Source organism: Urocampus carinirostris, chromosome 19 (assembly GCF_059441175.1).
Source record: "Urocampus carinirostris isolate Australia breed hairy pipefish chromosome 19, RoL_Ucar_1.0, whole genome shotgun sequence".
In the NCBI taxonomy this organism is placed as follows: Eukaryota; Metazoa; Chordata; class Actinopteri; order Syngnathiformes; family Syngnathidae; genus Urocampus; species Urocampus carinirostris.
In genome coordinates this window covers 28,469,492-28,484,406 of record NC_142367.1, presented here as the reverse complement: position 1 = coordinate 28,484,406, position 14,915 = coordinate 28,469,492, and the positions used below count along the sequence as shown (strand labels likewise).

General features: G+C 38.8%; 1 protein-coding gene across 1 annotated transcript in view; it reads left to right on the top strand.

Annotated features, from left to right (window-relative positions):
• The window catches only part of kcnc3b (potassium voltage-gated channel, Shaw-related subfamily, member 3b), a 101,537-nt gene that overhangs the window by 68,176 nt on the left and 18,446 nt on the right, over positions 1–14,915 (top strand). The gene's annotated exons all lie outside the window — the stretch shown is intronic.

Here is a 14,915-nt window from a genome sequence, read left to right as displayed (position 1 = left end):
GTCCTATTTTAACCTCGGCCCTATTTGCCCTCTTAAACTGCATCGATACAGTCCCTTGTCATATATTACAACATTGAAGTACACCATAACATCTCTGTTTTTGGATCACCAGTGCAAAAGCATCAAATTAGGCACAAAGTCATGCTTGGGCGTAGTTGTCTGAGAAGATGGAAATGGGTGGCGCTTTAATATCCCTCCCACTTTCTGAATAAAAGGCAGAGCAACAAAATCGGGAAGAATTCTGATGTGCAGAGAAAAATATATTTGAGGGAATCAAATCAAAGTTTTTTGACTTTTCAAAAATCATACAACTACAAACGCAATGGACAAGCAAGGGAAAGCCATCATTGATTATCTATTTGAAACAGTGTCAAAGGCATTGCTCGCACATTCTCAGCGCACAAGAAAATCGAGCCGGCGCACAAAAATCAGGGCTCAAAATGACTCATTAAAAAGCGACTTAAGTCTAAGTTACAGTGCATGAAGGTCAAAATACACGGGTTCCCCTGACGCTGTGTCCTAAATGCGGTATTTTGAAGTCGAGTCGAAGTCGAACGAAGTTGAGTAAAGTCAGTAGAGTTTATCGAGAACCGGCTTCTTCGGCTCGGCTCACTCAAAGGAACCGGCTCTTTCGGGTCCCAAACGGCTCTTTGGGTTGTTTGTGCTTCTTTAATCCCAACATGACCAAATATGATGTAAAACTATTCACAAAATGACTTAAAAGAAGGGGGGAATAGAACAAAAAAGAAAAAAATACCAAAAGGAAAAAGTAGTGAAAAGCTGGGAAAAAAAGAAACAAAAGGAAGAGAAAAAAGAAGGAAAAATTTAGGAAAAAAAAAAAAGAAAGAAACATAGGAAAAAAGTAAATGGAGAACAAAAAAAAGAAGTAACAGCTGGGAAAAAATAAACACAATGAGACTTTTTTTAAAGGAATTAAAAAAAAAGTAGAAAAAAAAAGTACAGTTCTGTATCTTGCAACCGACTCAATAAGACCCCAAAAATGTTAATATTATGCGACAAAATATATCAGGAAATAAAAAGAAATGGATATCTTGTGAAAGAATTGTAAGAACAAATGACGTTTGTAGGCCATCGTACATGAGTCAATTCATTCAAAAGAGAAAAATCATTTTGCATTGCCGGAAACTCAGCAAAATATAACTTGATGTCAAATTTAGGACATGTTTGATGATGAATTATCTTGTCACACTTGGGATTACGGTTGCTCACTGTTGTTTCAAGCGTTGCTCACCGACTTTGTGTGAACGCTCAGACCCGTCAGGCAAATGACAGGGAACATTGCTTAAAACCAATCTCCCACTTCCCCTTTTCGAATGACAGCTACGCCCTCGTGGTAACGAGATTAACCGAAAACAAAAATCATCCTGTTCTGTGTGGGCAGTTGAAAAAACAAATGTTGTTGTCTGATGCCCCTTTTGTTGTTGTTGTTGTTGTCTCTCCCTTCAGGTTGTGTGATATCAGGCGTGTGTATGTGGCCTCTTTCATTCTTTAACACCTTCCATGCAAAATGCCGTTTAAGTGTTGTGGTGTTATGTCGTGTGGCTTACCGTATTTTCCCGAGCATTGGGTTGAAAGGCGCAGTCTCTCTAGATTCTATTTCTATATTTAACGCATACGTAGGACGCATCTGATTATTACAAACTAAAAAACACACTTAAAATAAAATCTAAATAAAAGAGCTGGTGCAAAACAGTTTGGCACTCCAATTTTTTTACCAGTAATCCATAACTGTCAAAATCTTCGTCTTCTGTTTCGGACCAGTTCGCTAAATCTGCATTAAAAGGTTTACTTTTAGAGTCACTAGTCCCAGCAGACACGTTAGCCATAGCGTCGACAATCCGTTTGTTTCGTTATAATCTGCTGCAAGTTTCTGCATCACAATAGTCTTGGTCCGGGTGGAAAAATGACACAGTTTCAACGAAAGAACCATTTAAATTGCTCGATAAGGTACGGCGTTAGCATCCATGACTACTTCCGCAAACAGTACATTGCGGGCGAGGTTGCGTGTCCTCTTCTGCATAACACAGGAGACACATAGAAGTCGCATTTATTTAGAAATGCAAACAAAAAATGTTGAAAGTCTGAAATATGATTCGGCCTAGGCTCGAACCTGTCACCTCCCGGTCTCGAGGCGGGCGACCAAACCAAGACAGGGCACGATCTGGAGATAACCTGAGACTTTTACGTGCACATGCTCGTGAAAATACTGTACTTTTGCTTTTGTTTTCTTTGGAAACCTCCAAAATGTGTTTAAGGACGTGACTCCCCTCCTCCCACCAGGCCTCAGCCTCAGGGAAAACAAGCTACACTCTGCAGTATTTGTGCCTCGAAAACAAATAATTTATTTGCGGGCACTGTCTCAAAATCGGATTCCAAAAGTAATTGCTTAGAAGATCTCTTAATTCAAAATATCCATTCTAGGGACACCTGGTAGTTTTATCAGTGATGTGCAGCCAGGTTCATGTCTGGTGAGGTTCAGTCAGATTTTGAAATCAATATAGCAAAACTGTAGCATTGTCTTACCTTAGTGTCAGGTTTAACCCAACAGATGTAAACAAAACCTGTATACAAAAAAGACACAGAGAACGTGAATATAACTTTCTTACTTGCAAGGAGAAATGACCATAGTCTGCCTATTGCAGTCTACTAGACACTCTGAAAAAGTCTCCTTCTCCTTGCCTTTTTATTGTGTTCGGAAGGCCCTAGTTTACATAAGGTCTCTTCTGCTAAAGGGAGGGGGGGGGTGACAAAATAAACAGTTGAGACCTGTTTACACAACAACATGTTATCTTAAGCATATTCTATAGTAAAGGAAACTAGGCGAGCCTGCGGTCAGAGAGGAGTTGAGTGTCGACTGTTTAGTGATCATCTTGTTTCCTCCTTCTTCAAACACAAGCAAGAAAGGCACACAGTATGCAAAGAAGGTAATGCAACAGTAGAATAACATATTTACAGTTGAAATCCATCACTTAACTTAAGAGTAAAGTGTATTTGCTTCTTATTTTGAATAAAAGCATCAATCGATAAAAAAAAGTAATCCTCCTTTATGAAAAGTCGACGAAATGAGAAAACAAAAACTGAATGGCGTGACTTACTGATACCTTGCTAATACTATCGCTAATTCTATTGTTTAGGGCTGAGGTGTGTGCCAAAATCAAAATACTTAGTCTCACTATCGCCCTCTGCCTTGAGGCAAGACAATGGTGTGCCTCACTCTATGTCTGTTGATGCTCAGCACTGTAATACGTTATATACAGGGTTGGGTAGGGTTACTTTAACTGGATTACCTTCAATTACTTTTGGATTACTCCAATACCAAATATGCTAATAAAAGACAAAAGAAACTCAATATGACTAAAATGATGACTCACAACACGGGGTAAGCTTTCTCTCCTGGCTTTGATCTCTTTGATCTCCGGCAAAACGAATATAAAATGCCACAGAAACAAAATGAAAATCAATCTTCCCGACATCATTTTTGCCGTTCCATGTGTTCCGTTACTCCCCAAGCCTGCTGTCAGACAGAACGAAAGGAAGACTGAGATCACTTGTGCTCGTTTCTTGGTTTTATTGAAAGGAAGGAAATGACAAGGTGGGATTCTTCGATCCGTTGGTTGGCGGATTGTCGGAACTTGACAGGCGGGTGAAGGCTTGGCGGGAATGGTCGCGGACAGGCGTAATCGTAGTGTTGTTGGCCGGGGCTGGAGAAGAAGGGCGTCGTAGTATTCGGAAAAGAGTTCAGGAGTCAGACGGGCAGGGCAGGTCGTAGGCAATTACAGAAACGGGTCGGCAACGGAGATCAATCAGAAGAAAACAGGGAGCAGCCAAAGGTCAGAGGTACGGGCTTACTGAGCTGAAGGCAACAGGTAGCGTGAGTACAATCAGACAAAGAGTTACCGGAAGCTGGGGATTTAAATGGACAGGGTGCACCAATCAGCTGTCCTGGCTGTTGGCGCCAAATCCTGAACACAGGTGTTCCCGATCCGGGTGATTGTGACACCTGCTTATTCCTATTTAGTTTCTTTTGTCTTTTCTTAGCATATTTGGTATTGGAGTCATCCAAAAGTCATTGAAAGTAATCCAGCTAAAGTAAATCTACCCAACCCTGGTTATATACGGATCCTTTTGATTAAAAGAATCACTAGGGAATTCTTCTTTATTAAAAAAAAATTCATGCTACAAGAAAAAAATAACTGGATAGCTCGGCTTGTTGTTAGCTTGCTGATATTATCGTTAACCAGAATCCTTGGTCTCATTATCGCCCTCTGCCAGGATGCAAGTGTACTGCATGCCTCACTTTAAAACTGCCGATGCTCAACACAAAATACGTTCCATGTTACCTCTTCTGAGTAGAAGAATCGATAGAGAAGAAAAAAATGCTAATACTACCGCTAATTCTAATGTTTGAGGCTGAGGTGTATGCTAAATCAGAATCCTTGGTCCTACTATGGCCCCTTGCCATGAGGCAAGAGAATTGCCTGCCTCACGCTGAATCTGCAGAATCTTTTTAGCACAGTAATACATTGTATACTAATTGTATTATTCAAAGTATAGTCCAAAAAAAATCAGCGATTTTAAAAAATGAAAATCCCAAATCGAATTTTAACACTGAATAAACGTCATTATGTCATGTATTTTTTATTTTATATACATTTCCATGATGACAAGTGAGGCAGAGCCTCACCTGCCTCCCCTGACTGCACGTCACTAAGTTTTATTGTTTGGATTTTTCAGTCACAAATGACAATTTCACAAGTACGCAGTGATAGCACAAAAACTAGGACCTCTTGATTAATAAAGTAGGTGTAGCCCAATATTTTGGTCCTCAAAATGTAGGTCTAGTCCAGTGTTTTTCAACTTTTTTTGAGTCAAGGCAGCTTTTTTTTCATTAAAAAATCTCAAGGCGCACCGTCCATTTTTTAAAAATGAATCCCAGACACGAGTTCCATGTTGTTGGTTGTTTTTAGCTTAAATGATCATATTGCTTAAATTGACGGTATAATTAAAAAAAATACATTTTGAGTTACCGTGGATCAGGAGATAATACAGGGTATTATTCTGTTCCCAAGTCATTTTTATTTGTTTGGCCCTTAATCACAAAGAGTCTCAAAGGGCTGCACAGGTTATTGCACAGACTATTATTTCAGACTATTATGACACAATCCCCTGATCTGGAAACAACATGAGGGCAAGGAAAAACTCAAAAACCTCAGTGTTAAAGTCAATCGTTATTAAGACTATTTTGTGGTCATATTTACCCAAATAAAATACATATATATTGTTAAAATCTAATCATACCAAGAGCAGATTTCCTCACGTCCTCCGGGTGATGTTGTTACAAGGGAAAGAGACCCCGCCCACAACGTGGGCGTGATTTATTATACTTCAGGGAGAAAGTTCACATGAGCTTTTCACAATAAAAGAATATAAGATTGATAAACGTACAAGAGATGCAATTAGACTGATTATTGAAACGTTACTTCATGTGTGTGTGTGTGTATGAGAAACATTGTTTTTATATTTAGAAATATAAAAACAAGCTAATTACCTTGAGACAGAAATTCAAGAGATTTACATTGAAAACCTGACACTCAGCATGAGGAAAATGAAGAAACCTTGAAAAGGGGCCGCACATGTGGATAATGGCTCTGACAGTGGTTCACTTTGGTGTATGATCAGCTTGATATTTTTACTATTATCTATCTTTTTCTTTACTTTTTTAGTTTTAATTTTTATAAAATGATCAAATAAATCAGCAAAATGTTGATTGATTATCTTTTGAAGTTTAAACCTATCATTTTTATTTCTGTTAGGTTTAAGTCCCCAACATTTTTAATAAAACGCTCTGAAATAAAAGAAGACATAGAGAATCGGTCATTGAGAATTGGTTATTTTATTAATCATTATAATGAGAGCGTCGGAGACCGAGCTGTTACACGTCCCCTCCTCACTCTGAAGAAATCTCCGATCCCTCCCTCCTAATTATTAAGGTTCTTGGTGAAAAACAACTTGAGTTATGGCATGCACAGGTCAGGGTGCACCCACTGGAATGTGAAACAGACTGCACAAAAACAACTCATGGCCTTGAAGAACAGCTTACGTCTGAAAACAAAAAGGGCTGAGAACACATATAACATATTAATGTCAACTGTAGGATGAATATATGTATATAATTCCAACAATTTCCAATAAAAATGAGTTAATAAGTGTTTCCCTGTGCTAGCTCATAAGCATACCAATAGTATATAAAAAGAATGCAAAAATAGCAATCCGAGACTGATGAACTCAAAGATATTAAAAAATGTCCTGCTTTTTGCAAAGATACTGGAGGCCCAAGGTCTCACAGCCGGTCTAGTCTTTACAAGTGGAACATTGTTTTCCCAGGCACAAGCCCACCGGGGTAAAGGGGAGACATTAAGGTCAAAAGGGATAGTACTTCTGGAAAGGACGCCGCACTTTGTGCTTTATAAGCTCCATCAATCAGTTTTCCTGCTGTCATCATCATCATCACCTAGAAGATGGAACACGGTGTCACCGGCGCTTAATGCTTCGGAAATACTATTCCCGAGACCGTGCCACCGAGCTTTCTGTGCCAAGTCTAGCCCCAAGCTTCATAACTCTTTGCTGCCGGCTCCAAAGAAAACGCTATGAAATACGGCTTCCGGCTACACTTGGCGACTAAAAGACTTTGCGATACAGTCCGAGAGTAGAAACGCGGGCAGGTAGATTTTGAAACGGGGGTCGGGAACCTTTTTCACCCAAAGAGCCGTAAAAGCAAAAATATTTGGATTATATTTTGAACAAAACTGCCAAAACCGCTCTCCACATAACAGCTTTGTTATTATATCACTTTGTGACGATAGATGCTTGGATCAAATCTATGAAATAAGAATAATGCCAGAGCCTGTGTCCCATATCAATTTAAATACACCACTTAAAATGTGCCTCCCTCCTGCACTCTTAGGCTCATTTCGGCCGTCATTTTTATCCAAAACAATGGTTTCAAAACAAGGTGCGAGCAAAGTTATGAAGTAAAAATGTCTCAAAATACTGCAAACAGGGATACAAACGTATTTACTTTCACTGCAGACGGCGCTGGGTGACGAGGAGCGCACATGTCCTGTCCTACTGCTCACCCAATCAGATTGCCCTAGGTCCTTTGCTGTCGCTTCTGGGTGTTTAAAGTTTGTTGTTTGGCTTCTTGTTATAAAGTGTCTCAATAATGAAAATAGATTGCTTAGTGAGGTTCTTCTAGTTTATCTCCGAGCCATATGTCTTTATGAAAAGAGCCATATATGGCTCGCGAGCAATGTTCCCTCTAAGCTGCGTGTGTGCGCAATTGCGCACTACTCAGAGCTTTTCCGCGCACAAGAAAATCCAGCCGGCTCACAAAAATCAGGGCTCGAAATTGCTCATTAAAAAAGGAATTAAGTCAAAGTTACAGTGCATGAAGGTTCCCCTGATGTGTTCTAAATGCGGTATTTGGAAGTCAAGGTTGAAGTAGAACGAAGTTGAGTAAAGTCAGTGGAGTTTTTCGAGAACCGGCTTCTTCGGCTCGGCTCACCAAAAAGAACCGGCTCTTTCGGGTCTCAAACGACTTTTTGGGTTGTTTTTGCTTCCTTAATCCCTACGCGACCAAAAATTATCTAAAATTGTGCACAAAATGACTTAAAAGAAGGGAGTGGAAAACTGAACAAAAAAGAGAAAAAAGTAGTGAAAAGCTGAGAAAAAAAGAAACAAAAGGAAGAGAAAAAAAGAAGGAAAGATTCAGGTAAAAAAGCCAGAAAAAAAGAAAAGAAAGAAACAAAGGAGAAAAAGTAAATAGAGAACAAAAAGAAAAAAGTAACAGCTGGGAAAAAATAAACACAATGAGATTTTTTTTAAAGGAATTAATTTTTTTTTAGAAAAAACACAGGGAAAAAGAAGAAAAAGTTGCATTGCGTTCAAATCATTTCCAATGATATCAAGTGAATCTTGTTGCCAACATTGTACTTCAACTCAAAAATGTGATTAAATACAGTTGTGTAGCGTGCAACCGACGAAATAAGCCCCCAAAAATGTGAGTATTATGCGACAAAAGATACCAGGAATAAAAGAAATCTTGTGAAAGAATTGTAAAAACAAATGACGTTTGTAGGCAATCGTACATAAGTCAGTTCATTCAAAGGTGAAAAATCATTTTGCATTGCCGAAAACTCGGCAAAATGTAACTTGATGTCAAGTTTTGGACATGTTTGACAATGATTTAGTTGCCACACTTGGGATTGCCGTTGCTCACTGTTGTTTCAAGCGTTGCTCACCCACTTTGCGTGAACGCTCAGATCTGTGGAAAATTAGAGGGAACATTGCTCGTGAGCCATAGGTTCCGGACCCCTGCTTTAAGAGAAGGAGCTGCAAGGTAAGCTACACATTTGGATCCAATGAATCATCGAAGCGATGGATATTTCAAACGAGTGTAGAGAAATTTTCTCTAAAATCAACGGATTCAATAGCTCAGTCAACCCTGCTATTAGCGAAACTAGAAATAATTTTATGAGTTATGTTATGGTTGTATGGTAACTAACTCTCAAGGGATTGTTTTTGACTTTTCTTTTTTTTATGCATTGTTTTTGACTTTGTGTATCCAAAAAGCCAATTTGTGTCCTGCAAAGGCTTGACTGGGAACAGGGTTGGGTAGGGTTACTTTAAATGGATTACTTTCAATGACTTTTGGATTACTCCAATAGCAGATATGCTAATAAAAGACAAAACAAACTAAATATGAATCAAATGACTCCATTCTGTGCAGGCTTGGGGAGTAACTGAATACACGGAACGGCAAAAATGATGTTTGGATTGATTTTCATTTTGTTTCTGTCGCATTTTAAGTTCGTTTTGCCGGAGATCAAAGCCAGGAGAGAAAGCTTACCACGTCTTGTGAGTCATCATGTTATTCTTGTTTAGTTCCTTTTGTCTTTTATTAGCAGATTTGGTATTGGAGTCATCCAAAAGTCATCCAAAAGTAATCCAGTTAAAGTAATCCTACCCAATTCTGATTGTGAACCATTCTATTCCTGATTTTAAAGAGCGCTTCCGAGTTATTTGCGTGTGCTGCAGGTATGACCGCTAGATAAACGCTTTAGGTGTCTTTGCCAAGTTTTTTTGGAAAGGGCCCCGATTTTTGAGCGTCGGCCATCTGGTTTCTTGTGCTATCCGCATGGCTATCTTTATACGGTTGAACCAAGCTTCTGTGGACCTCTTACATGTGTAGCTTGTTTTCGTTTTTTCGATTCGCTTCCTTTCGCGATTGTGTCGAACGGTACGAATTTTAATTTCTTAGTTTGACTGTCTTTCTTGTGGATTTTCTTTCTTGTGTTGTTTACACGACTAAATGATTGTCCATTTCAGTGATTTGAGTTGTTACAGACACTTTTTGTGTCCCGAGTTGCGTTTCGAACCTACTTTATATCATTGAAACACAGAAATTACAGAAAAAAACAACTTAATGTGAACAGGCCCAATTTGATATGTTCTGTTGGGTCTAAAGAACCACTGAAGTGTGGGAGAGCAAAAGAACTGTAGAAGAAAATGCACCAGGCAAAGACTTAAGTTTTAAAAACAGTTGCAACCATGGAGATGAGATCTTTCCATACTGTCTTACTCAATCTCGATCTCAATATCAGCCATTCCCTGTCTGCATCGGTGTTTTATTGAAATCACAAGACATGGAAAAGTACTGGTATGTTGAGACTGGTATGTTGAGACAGGAAGACCAAGAGACGCTACAAGGGAACATCACACGATCAGAAATACACACCTTGAGCAAATACGTTTAAGCCTACTTTACATGTTCTAAATAGAATGACACGAATAAAATAAATAAACCACATGATTTGATGTGCAGAGCAAGGAAGCAAACATGCTTTATCGTCTTACCTTAACTTAGAGTTGAAGTTAATGCACTGCTCCTTGTAAATATAAGCGTCGATAAAAAGGTAATCCATTCGACGCTTGGCCTGACTTGCTGCTAGCTTGCTCATGATATCACTGATTCTATTGTTTGGGTTTGAGGCGTGCGACAAATCGGAATTCTTGGTCTCACTATTGCCCTCTGCCATGAGGCAAGAGAATTGCGTCCCTTACTCGACATCTGCAGACACCCTGCACAGTTATACATTACATACTCATTGTATTAATAATATTTACGATATCAGTGAATTTGAAAAATACAATCCCAAAATAATGAAGATAAATTAGAATTAACCTTATTAATGAATTTATATTAGCGTTTCCCATTTTTGATTTTCTATTTCACGCCAATAACCTCCACAGACTGCACGTCACTGGTTCTATATTACAGTCTACATTTTACCGCTTAGTCATCAAAAACTGTGTATCTCGTGAAATATTTATAGAGATTACATCATTTCGTTTAGGTCACGTGTTGCTTTTGGTCTCGGTTGTACCTAGCCGCGGTAAATTATTAATCATGGTGGCGCATGTTAGCAGATTCCAGTCAAATTGACTTTTTTCCGAAATCGTAAATGAGACGAATTTTGAAGCGAAAACACTTAAAATACGAGCCAGATTTAGTTGATTTTATAAATATTTAACAATTTGCTATAAGAATGAGTTATGCTCGACCTTGTGATTTGTGGCATGTGGATAAACTAACATTTCTAAATCTTGTATTTGTACCGATTGCACCTTAAAATCCAATGCTTTTTATCCTTGTATAAGAAGGCTCTCACAGTCAACTTTCCTTTTTTTATTCACAGTCGGAAGTGAGGTGGGCTAAACTTCTCACACAAAACCAAAGGCTACTGCCATCATCTGCTGAAATATTATATTATTAAAATAGAATTGACTTCAAGACAGTAAAAATGCCATCACTGTCCGTAACTGGCCCCTAATTTTGCAGGGGTCTGAGGGTTCACACAAAGTCGGTGAGCAACGCTTGAAACAACAGTGAGCAACCGTAATCCCAAGTGTGGCAAGATAATTGATTATCAAACATGTCCAAAACTTGACATCGAGTTACATTTTGCTGAATTTCCGGCAATGCAAAATGATTTTTCTCTTTTGAATGAATTGACTCATGTACGGCGACCTACAAACGTCGTTTGTTCTTACAATTCTTTCACAAGATTTCCATTTCTTTTTATTTCCTGATATATTTTGTCGCAAATTATTAACATTTTTGGGGGCTTATTGAGTCGGCTGCACGATACACAACTGTATTTAATGACATTTTTTTTGTGGAAGTTCAATGTTGGCAACAAGGTTGACTTGATATAATTGGAAATTATTTGAACGCCACACAAACTTTTTCTTCTTTTTTCCGTGTTATTTTCTACTTTTTTTAAAAATTCCTTTAAAAAAATCTCATTTTTCCGAGATGTTACTTTTTTCTTTTTGTTCACCATTTACTTTTTACCTACGTTTATTTCTTTTTCTTTTTTTCTGGCTTTTTTCTAAATTTTTCTTTCTTTTTTTTCTCTTCCTTTTGTTTCTTTTTTCCCCAGCGTTTCACTACTTTTTCATTTTGGTATCTTTTTTGTTCTATTCCCCCCTTCCTCTAAGTCATTTTGTGCATAATTTTACATCATATTTGGTCATGTTGGGATTTAAGAAGCTAAAACAACCCGAAGAGCTGTTTAGAATCCGAAAGAGCCGGTTCCTTTTAGTGAGCCGAGCTGAAGAAGCCGGTTCTCGACAAACTCTACTAACTTTACTCAAGTTGGTTCCACTTCGACTCGACTTCAAAATACCGCGTATAGGACACAACGTCAGGGGAACCTGTGTATTTTGATTTTCATGCACTGTAACTTTGACTTAAGTTGCTTCTTAATTAGTAATTTTGAGCCCTGATTTTTGTGCGCCGGCTAGCAGTGCGCAGTTGCGGGCCCAACTTTGTACATGGCTGCTGTATGCTGATGACCTCTAAGGCAGCGCCTCCAACGGAATGGCGCATTGTCAGCAGAGTATCGAATTCCAAATGAAGTATCGGAAATAAAACGCTCCGGTTTACCTCTTTGGATCGCGCCCTTTGGCTGTGATTGCGCGCAGAAGCAAATCAATGACCTTCATGATCAGCAACGGGAGTGGCATCTTCTCCACGAGCCTTTCCGTTTCACAGCATTCCAAGATCAATTGTTCCGCGATAAAGAATGATAGACCTCAACTGCAGTACACGTAAACAGCCGGCACGTACTTACATACTCGAGTTAAAGGGACAGTGTGTATTTTTTGGTGATTTCTGTTGTTAAAAAAACAAAACGATATCGATTTAAATATCAACTCTTTCAGACGTTTCTCTCAAATCTTCATTTATCTATCTATCTATCTATCTATCTATCTATCTATCCATCTCTCTCTCTCTCTCTCTCTCTCTCTCACTGTCACTATCTATCTATCTCTATCTATCTATCTCTCACTCTTATCTATCCGTCTCTCTCTCTCTCACTCACACACACTCTCTCTCTCTCTCTCTCTCTCTCTCTCTCTCTCTTTCCCTCACTCTCTCTCTCACTGTCTCTCTCTCTCTATCTATCTCTCTATCTCTCTGTCTTTCTCTCTCTCTCTATCTATCTATCTATCTATCTATTTATGTATCTATTTATGTATCTATCTATCTATCTATTTATGTATCTATCTATCTATCTATCTATTTATGTATCTCTCACTCTATCTATCCATCTCTCTCTCTCTCTCTCACTCACACACTCTCTCTCTCACTCTATCCATATCTCTCTCTCTCTCTGTCACTCACACACTCTCTCTCTCACTCTATCCATATCTCTCTCTCTCTATCTATCTATCTATCTATCTATCTATCTATCTATCTATCTATCTATCTATCTATCTATCTATCTATCTATCTATCTATCTATCTATCTATCTATCTATCTATCTATCTATCTCTATTTATTTATTTATTTATCTATCTATCTATCTATTTATGTATCTCTCACTCTATCTATCCATCTCGCTCTCTCTCTCACTCACACACTCTCTCTCTCACTCTATTCATATCTCTCGCTCTCTGTCACTCACACACTCTCTCTCTCACTCTATCCATATCTCTCTCTCTCACACACTTTCTCTCTCTCTCTCTCACTATCTATCTATCTAGACATCTATCTATCTATCTATCTATCTATCTATCTATCTATCTATCTATCTATCTATCTATCTATCTATCTATCTCTTAATCTCTCTCTCTCTCTCTCTCTCATTCACTCACTCACTCACTCTATCTATACATCTATCTATACATCTATCTATTCATCTAGTGCTGGTGCAGACAATTTTCCGCCATTTCGACTCATTTTGAAAAACCTAGTGGAAATTTAGTTCTGTAGCTATATCGTTGAACAAAAGCTCCAATCATCTTTCATAAGAAAAAAGTGCGCTTCTAGCTTTGACCACTGTGTAGTAAACAACAGTTGATCATTGCTAACTTTCTCGAAAATGCTTATTTTCATTTTAATATATTTGTGATAGCTACATTAGGTAAACAATGCTTTCCATAAACAAAACGGTGCTTTTTTTGCAAAATTATATTTGATTGCAACCGCTGTTCAGACTCTGATATTTTTGGTGAAGGTATGTCACGATTCGCGTCGTCACGGCGATCGCAGGCATGCACGAACCGTCATCCCTCTAAAACTAATAATGATGGAAAAAAAGATAATCAAAGCCACTTCTGCCATCTAGTGGATGATTTATTATATCAAAACCATTCACTGAAGGGCTGCGCCAAAGCATTTACAATCGTTAAAAAGAACGTCTTTGTACATTTTGGCACTCGGGAAAAATTCTTCTGAAAACGTATTTATACGTTACGGCATTGAACGAGTTGAGCAAAACGATATGAACAATCAACTAAACATGCATCTCTTTTAAATACTTAAAGGCATTTGACATAACACGAGCCTCCCCCTTAAGGGTCCCGACATCATTGTCCGCCATCTTGCTGCTGCGGGTACCCAAAAACCCGAAAAAGGCTGGGCACAAAAATAGGTGAAATGGTCGAGATGAGCCTGTGAGCAAGTGAGAACGAATGGAGTTAAAAGTGACTAAACTTCCCCATTTTGCTTCTCATTTTCCTGCCCAGCTTCTGCATAAACGAGCTCATTATACAAACATACCATTGAGTCAGAATTTGCACTGAGAAAAGACAACCATTCAATACTCTATCTCAGGGGTAGGGAACCTATGGCTCGGGAGCCATATATGGCTCTTTTCACGAGTACGTATGGCTCCGAAATCAACTATTGCACATCTCTCTGTGGCGTTCCAAAGTCAAGTGATTTCATCCCGATTTTGCTCCATATAAAGCCGAAATGACTTCATGCAGAAGTTTGATAAGAAACCATTTCAACTGATGAATAAAAACGCTGACTTTGATTGGTTGAGCAGTACATGTGGGCGGATCCCTGCACACAGCGCAAGGCACTTCCTTCTCTCTCTCGCTCAGTGCAGTCTACACCCAAATTGAATAGGACGATATGCTTATCGTTTGCAGTCATTTGTGACATTTTTACAAAAGAACTTTGCATGCACATTGTTTTGAGACCGTTATTAAGGACAAATTTCATGGAAAGAAAATGGCCTCAACACTCTTAACTGAAGGTGGAAGACAAATTGTAAATGGCATACCGTATTTTCCGCACTATAAGGCGCACCGGGTTATAGGGCGCACCCCCAAAAAATAGTTTTTGGTCCTATATCTTCCATAGATAAGGCGCACCGGATTATAAGGCGCTACAATGGGAACGTGGGCAAAACAGTCAGATGGTTCAGTCCAACTTCTTACCCCCTTAACATTCCCAAAGCTTGCAAAGACGCAAATACGTGTCGAGAACACGTGCGGATGCGGTGTCCGTACCATGTCACTCAAATGCATCATT